This window comes from Rhipicephalus sanguineus, chromosome 10 (assembly GCF_013339695.2).
Source record: "Rhipicephalus sanguineus isolate Rsan-2018 chromosome 10, BIME_Rsan_1.4, whole genome shotgun sequence".
Lineage (NCBI taxonomy): Eukaryota > Metazoa > Arthropoda > Arachnida > Ixodida > Ixodidae > Rhipicephalus > Rhipicephalus sanguineus.
The window spans coordinates 34380735-34388197 of NC_051185.1; the positions used below are offsets into that span (position 1 = coordinate 34380735).

At 50.0% G+C, this 7463-nt stretch overlaps 1 long non-coding RNA gene across 1 annotated transcript in view; it reads right to left on the reverse strand.

Annotated features, from left to right (window-relative positions):
* The window catches only part of LOC125760332 (uncharacterized), a 7844-nt gene extending 3064 nt beyond the window's left edge, over nucleotides 1-4780 (reverse strand). Inside the window, exon 1 of the long non-coding RNA XR_007417874.1 lies at nucleotides 4683-4780. This is a non-coding gene — a long non-coding RNA (uncharacterized LOC125760332). The remainder of the gene's footprint in view (nucleotides 1-4682) is intronic.
* Nucleotides 4781-7463: the final 2683 nt, after the last annotated feature.

A 7463-nucleotide genomic window follows, 5' to 3' on the forward strand; every position in this document is an offset into this window, starting at 1 on the left:
TTATGAAAGCCAAACAACAAGCGCAAGCTCATACCCTTTTAAAACAATTTGTTAAGCTGGATGTTTGCACGTATTTTAACACTGCGTACTCTCAAACACTTTGAGCGCCCGAACGATGCTTATCAAAAAGCACAATGCAAGAAAGATAAAAAATCAACAAGTGATTTTCAGGCTGTATTAGCACCGAATCTCTTGCCCTAAGTGGAAGTGAAATGACGCATTCTGAAAATGCTGGTCTGCACCTGCGATGGTTCGCTCTATTTTCGGTGAACAATCGAGCCCGGATATATCGAATTCGATAGAGATTGTGAAATAGTTCGATGTATAAATAATCCGATTTTCGAAATTGTGCTCATAATAAAAACATAGCACGTCTCTGACAAATATCTAAACTTGCAGAAAGACGGGAGATTACCGATTGGCGTATCCAAAAGCAGCAACGTCGACATGCACACGACGGTGATAAATGATTTATTTGATGCGCAAAAAGCCGAACAGGTCGACGGGGCTCAACTGGCAGCACACGTGAAATGCCCAAGAAGGAAGTAGTGCTGAATAAAAAAAAGGCCAGTTTAGTGCCGAGAAAGACATGCCCTGTAGTCACAAGCAAGCGCTTACACCACACTCAAAATCCAGCGCCAAATCACGGCGCCGATACCTTGGACGGAGCGCGAATTCATCAAAAGCCGCCACTTCTTCAAAGCACCCACCCTACCCCCACGCCAGCTAAACGCGTGCGAGAACAACCACCGTGTTTCGAACAAGTAAGCGCTTACACCGCATTCCAGATCCAGCGTCAAATCACAGCGCCGATACCTTCGACGTAGTGCAAATGCATCAAAAGCCGCCTCTTCTTCAAAGCACCCACCCTCCCCCCATGCCAGAGAAACGCGTGCAAGAACAGCCAGCGTGTTTCGAACAAATAAGCGTTTACACCACATTCCAGATACAGCGTCAAATCACAGCGCCGATACCTTCGACGTAGTGCAAATGCATCAAAAGCCGCCTCTTCTTCAAAGCACCCACCCTCCCCAAATGCCAGAGATACGCGTGCAAGAACAGCCAGCGTGTTTCGAACAAGTAAGCGTTTACACCACATTCCAGATACAGCGTCAAATCACAGCGCCGATACCTTCGACGTAGTGCAAATGCATCAAAAGCCGCCTCTTCTTCAAAGCACCCACCCTCCCCCATGCCAGAGAAACGCGTGCAAGAACAACCACCGTGTTTCGAACAAGTAAGCGCTTACACCGCATTCCAGATCCAGCGTCAAATCACAGCGCCGATACCTTCGACGTAGTGCAAATGCATCAAAAGTCGCCTCTTCTTCAAAGCACCCACCCTCCCCCCATGCCAGAGAAACGCGTGCAAGAACAGCCAGCGTGTTTCGAACAAGTAAGCGTTTACACCACATTCCAGATACAGCGTCAAATCACAGCGCCGATACCTTCGACGTAGTGCAAATGCATCAAAAGCCGCCACTTCTTCAAAGCACCCACCCTACCCCCACGCCAGCTAAACGCGTGCGAGAACAACCACCGTGTTTCGAACAAGTAAGCGCTTACACCGCATTCCAGATCCAGCGTCAAATCACAGCGCCGATACCTTCGACGTAGTGCAAATGCATCAAAAGCCGCCTCTTCTTCAAAGCACCCACCCTCCCCCCATGCCAGAGAAACGCGTGCAAGAACAGCCAGCGTGTTTCGAACAAGTAAGCGTTTACACCACATTCCAGATACAGCGTCAAATCACAGCGCCGATACCTTCGACGTAGTGCAAATGCATCAAAAGCCGCCTCTTCTTCAAAGCACCCACCCTCCCCCCATGCCAGAGAAACGCGTGCAAGAACAGCCAGCGTGTTTCGAACAAGTAAGCGTTTACACCACATTCCAGATACAGCGTCAAATCACAGCGCCGATACCTACGACGGAGCGCAAATTCATCAAAAGCCGCCTCTTCTTCAAAGCACCCACCCTCCCCCCATGCCAGAGAAACGCGTGCAAGAACAGCCAGCGTGTTTCGAACAAGTAAGCGCTTACACCACATTCCAGATCCAGCGTCAAATCACAGCGCCGATACCTTCGACGCAGCGCAAATTCATCAAAAGCCGCCTCTTCTTCAAAGCACCCACCCTCCCCCCATGCCAGAGAAACGCGTGCAAGAATAGCCTGCGTGTTTCGAACGAGTAAGCGCCTACACCACATTCCAGATCCAGCGTGAAATCACAGCGCCGATACCTTCGACGCAGCGCAAATTCATCAAAAGCCGCCTCTTCTTCAAAGCACCCACCCTCCCCCCATGCCAGAGAAACGCGTGCAAGACTAGCCAGCGTGTTTCGAACGAGTAAGCACTTACACCACATTCCAGATACAGCGTCAAATCACAGTGCCGATACTTTCGACGGAGTGCAAATTCATCAAAAGCCGCCTCTTCAAAGCACCCACCCTCCCCCCATGCCAGAGAAACGCGTGCAAGAACAGCCAGCGTGTTTCGAACAAGTAAGCGCTTACACCACATTCCTGATCCAGCGTCAAATCACGGCGCCGATACCTTCAACGGAACGGAAATTCATCAAAGGCCGCCACTTCATCAAAGGCCGCCACTTCTTCAAAGCACCCACCCTTCCCCAACGCCGGAGAAACGCGTACAAGAACAGCCAACGGGCTTCGAACAAAGCCGCTTGTGCATAGCGTCGAAAGTTCGAGAACCTTAGGCCCCCGTGACGCCGTCTCAAACGACACCGCTTTCACCGTTGTGTCTGCCGACGACGCCGAATTGGCCCAACATCTTTACCGAGCCGCTGCTGCACTGAACAGATGAGTCATGTCCAACTCTCCCGAACCCAGGGGCGAACCAATAAGCGCGCAGAGGCGTGTGGGTCGGCCAGTAAACGAAGAAGCCAGTGAGCCAGAAGTGAGGAAAGACACTATCAGACTGTGGCACTGAAAATAACTTATATGTCGCCACGCATACATATCTTGTAGTAACGCAAAGTTCAAAAAAAAGGAAAGGAAGCAGAAAAAAGGAGAGGAACAAAAGACAGGCGCTACACACACTACGCTACGCGTGCGCGGATTTCCTGCACGTGTGGTGCAGTGCACTTTGAGGCCTTGGGCGTGGCGTCGCGTTCGATATATCAGATGTGCAGCGAAGAGGAGCACTATATTTGCGTGCACAAGCCCAAGATATTTGCATGGAATTCTACCTCTGTTTCACAGGCACAACAATTCGTGTGGTTCGATATATGCGTGTTCGACTGCATTTTTTCGATAAGTGCTCTTCATGTAGAGGGCACAGAATCGTTGCGGTAATATGAAACGGGTTGAGGCGTTGCTCAAAAGGGACACTGCGTCACGTCAGTTTTTAAGTGATTATATTATTGAACAGAATCTCGAGCGATACAATTCACTAAGGCAGACACATTAGCGATGCGGTGTCAAAGACCCTCTATAGGCACCGTTCAGTCGAGTTTGCCAGTCTGACTGCAGCGCCAGAATACATAGCCTAACGGATAAAAAAAACAACCTTGAGACGGCCTCAATGAAATTGGAACGCGACGCGCGCGTTTCGCGCCCTGCATCTGTCAGCGGATTGTGGCCGGGATCCGTGGCCGGGATACACGGGGGACGCGAGCACGCGTCTATTTTCTACGTGCCCCTAACGGTGAATGCCGAAGACTTTGAGACGGGGCAGTTTGAGCAACGCAGCTCCATCTGGTCAGTGTGCGGTGCCTATAGTTCGACGTAACGTCGACGCGTGCGCACGCTCGGCATAGCGACGCTACGCTATTCAAACGTATGGCCGGCGCGACCGCGCGCCCGGCGTCCGTGGCGCGCCGCGCCCCTGCTGCAGCCGGCGCGAGTTGCGACATGCTGCAATCCGCACCGGCGACTTTACCCAAAGAACAGTGTACCCAAAGACCCCGACTTCACGGTGTCTGCGTTTCTTCGTTCTTCGTTACGAAGGGACGCCGGGTGTGCTCAACTGCGTATGCGTCAAGTCGACGTAACGCGGCCGGCGGGGCGCGCAAGTGGGAGTATGAGTGCTCGGTTTTCGCGTCAACGTAACGTGACGAACCAACGAACCTGGCGCCGCCAACCTCTGCTGGTTTACGCGAACGCTGCGCTGGACTATAAAGGGCCCTTTATAACGAGGCGATTACGCTGTCAAAGCAGAACAAGAAATCACACATCATAGCAAGCTAAGGACGCACACGATCCGCATAAATGGTACTGCTCCGCCAACGCCACATGACAAACACATTCTTAGATCGCAACATTAGCGGAACACCCGCTTCGGTGCGCCTAATGTACGGTGCCTAAGTACGGTGCGCCGTACTATCGGCGCACCGCACTATCGGTGCGCCGATAGTACGCTCTGCGCGGTAACAACGAAGCACACTGCGCAGACCGCGGCAGCCGCTTGGCCACATTTGAAATGGCAGCACTGCTCTGCTTACACCTCCTGCCGCACGGCTAAGCGCAGCAGCACAGCTAAATACGACGTGCACTAGCAATCAACGTTTCCAGAACCATTCGTTCAAAAAACGTTGCTAACTGTGCATGGCTACGCGAGCTACTGTCATCGAGCGCTATAGCAACAACATTATCAAGTAATATCACTTCAGTAATAGAGAATAGAGTTCAGTAATCACATTAAGCAGCAAGGGAACTTTCACTCACCTGATGGACGAACTGTAACAAAGCGCAGTGGTTCAATGGCAGCAGACCGTCGACGAGCAAACAACGAGGAGCGTCAGTCGGTCCAGTCCACAAAGAAGAAACTATAGGCCTATGCAGCATGAAATTTGAATCTGTGCATCGAAGCGCGCCGAAAGCAAGGACCGCAACATGTACGAATGCGCATATTACTTGAGACAAAAGTAATTGCTACAGTTGGCTTGCTTCCTAAAATATAATCAATTTATTACTCGGTGGAGTGTATTTTTATAGCTGTTTTTCAATTACTAAGAGGCACGTGATCAATCGTCTGTAAAGCGCCGGCTATAAAGACAGAAATTTTCTGTTTTTTTCAGGTACGTATTTCTGTTAAAGACGAATAACAGAAATTTTCTGTGTGTCCACAGACTTTGTCTGTAAAGATGTCTGTACTTTTACACAGATTTTTTACAGTGTAGGTAATGTTTGTTGGTGTTTTGCAGCTATAGCACTGTTAGACGGGGATGCACTCACGTTGAAGCCTGGTGGCACATCTCCGTCCTGAAAACTAACTCCCATGGTTATGATTTAACCCTTGTGGTAGCTGAAGTTGTTAACATGTACCTGGACACAACACATAGGGAATCCCACGCAAAAATGGCGGCATCAAACTAATATAAACAGTGGTAGTCGATATGCACTCCCTCAAAGCGTCGTCATTTGAGGAGAGAAACGCCAAGGTGTGCGCTTCCAAGGAACAGGGTAACCTAGGCTTTTGCTCATGCATATACCACACAGCGCTTCGGGAACGCGAGAGGCAGAGTTCGCTGCTTGCGCCGCAAACATGGGCAGGCGTTCCGCTTTCCGCTCGCGTATAGGGTGCCTGGATGCCAGCATTCCATCGTGCGAAGGAACGCTGGCATCGAGTTTCCATACGCTGGCATGTCTCTCGCTGCACCGAAACCTGAAACTAACGAAGCGTTCATTGTCGGTGCTCGTTAGTGTCATGATGTAGAACTGCACTTGGACCCCAAGCGGCGGAACTACCCCACGCCATCGAAGGTCACTATGAAAGAGAGAAGGTGTGTGAGAGAGAAGGCGCGTTTGTCAAGTCCCATGCAAGAGCGCCAGAAGCCAGCGGTTAAAGCGCCCGTCACCTGTTCTCGCGGACCGAGAGGTTGTGGGTTCGACTGCAACAGGAGTTCATCCAAACCAACAAAACTTTTTCTTCTGCTTTTCTTTGTCTTCTGCAATGTACTGAAGAATTTCCGTGACGTAATAGGTCAGCATAGTCTTGGTAGAAGTCGACTAAAAAAATTCCACCATTTTGCACTAAAGAGAACCATGTGGGGATGCGAAGCAGCGCATGGGTCAACTTACAGTTCCGTTCATCATGGGTACCTTGTCTGATGTTAACGCTTCCTTGCAAGTGGAGCACGCCATGAACTCACTGTAGTTGCTGTTGCTGTTACTCGTCCCGAACTGTTGTTGGAGCACGCCACGTAGGTTCATCGCGCGTCTGCAGAATGTCGTGATTGCTGAGATAGTGTAAGGGGGAGAGGCCACAGCTTCTTACCCAGCCACTTACAGAGGCCAAACGCGCTAGTGCGTGCCAGCACACATGGTTTTGCCTGCGTTACGCCAAGCTAGGACAGCATACGGCAGGCCGGGCCCCTAAAGTGCTCTGCACGTATCATCATTAAGGCGGTCGAAGAACAAGAGGTACAAGACTTCTCCTTGGCGCGAGCGCGCGCTCAATATGTCACAGATGGCTATGCTGGGTGGTAGAAAGCGGATGGTCGCCAGAGGACGGACACAGCCCCGAGGAAAAGCTGCTTCGCACCTAAAACACTTTCGTGTTAAAAGCGGCGAGGAGACATGGCCCTTAGGAAGGGTTGTGAAGACGGGAAATAAACCACTTCCTCAACTTCAGCTTGGAGTGGTTTAGAGGTCCTAACCGTCCTAAAAGTGCCCTGGATAACTAGCGCCATCTGGCGCATCTTCAGAAAAGACTAAAAGGGAAAAGCAAACACTTGTTTGCTCGCTCAACCTCTAGATGTCGATGCGAAAAAATGTTGAAACGGTGGTCACCGTAGGTGAACACAGTGCCGGAAAGAGTTAAACGTGCTTCAAAATGTCGGAAATCTGCACCACAATATAACGTTCAAAAGTGCGTTAGTGCAGAAATTGACCCAAGATATTGCGCTGTTGACCCGTCAAGATGCATTTGTAATAAAATTTAAATAAAAGAGTACTTTTGCGCGTAGAATGGCTTAATTATGCTGTCTCGCCGCTTTTGTAGGTCCGACGTTATCGATATGCTTCAGTAAAACTCACAAGTTATGTTACAGCCATTACTGCGGGTGCGCTTTATGAGATGTTAGAGATGAAATGTTTGTTTTAGCTCCAGCAGCAATGAATCGCCTGAACTATGTGCAAAGTGCATATTAGTTTACATCTTCAACCATTTACAGTCTACCGTGGCAGAGTACCCCCCCCCCTTCTCTAAACGGTTCGAAAGGCGAGCGTCTCCTCGGCAATTCTGCGTAGATAAGGCTACATACGCTTCTCCTATGGTTGGATGCTCGAAATCATTGAGTTGTCGTGATAAATAGTTCGTGCTTCTATTGAATGGCGATAGATTTACACACACCCGCATACACCCCCTTGCATGGCAAGATCCAAATAATCTAAATCATTTAACACTTCTCTCAAACCAGATAATATTACCACATGGACTATTTGCGCTCGATCGCTTCCACGACAAATGCAGTTCCATAGGTGACGCATATCTTCATTCGCTAC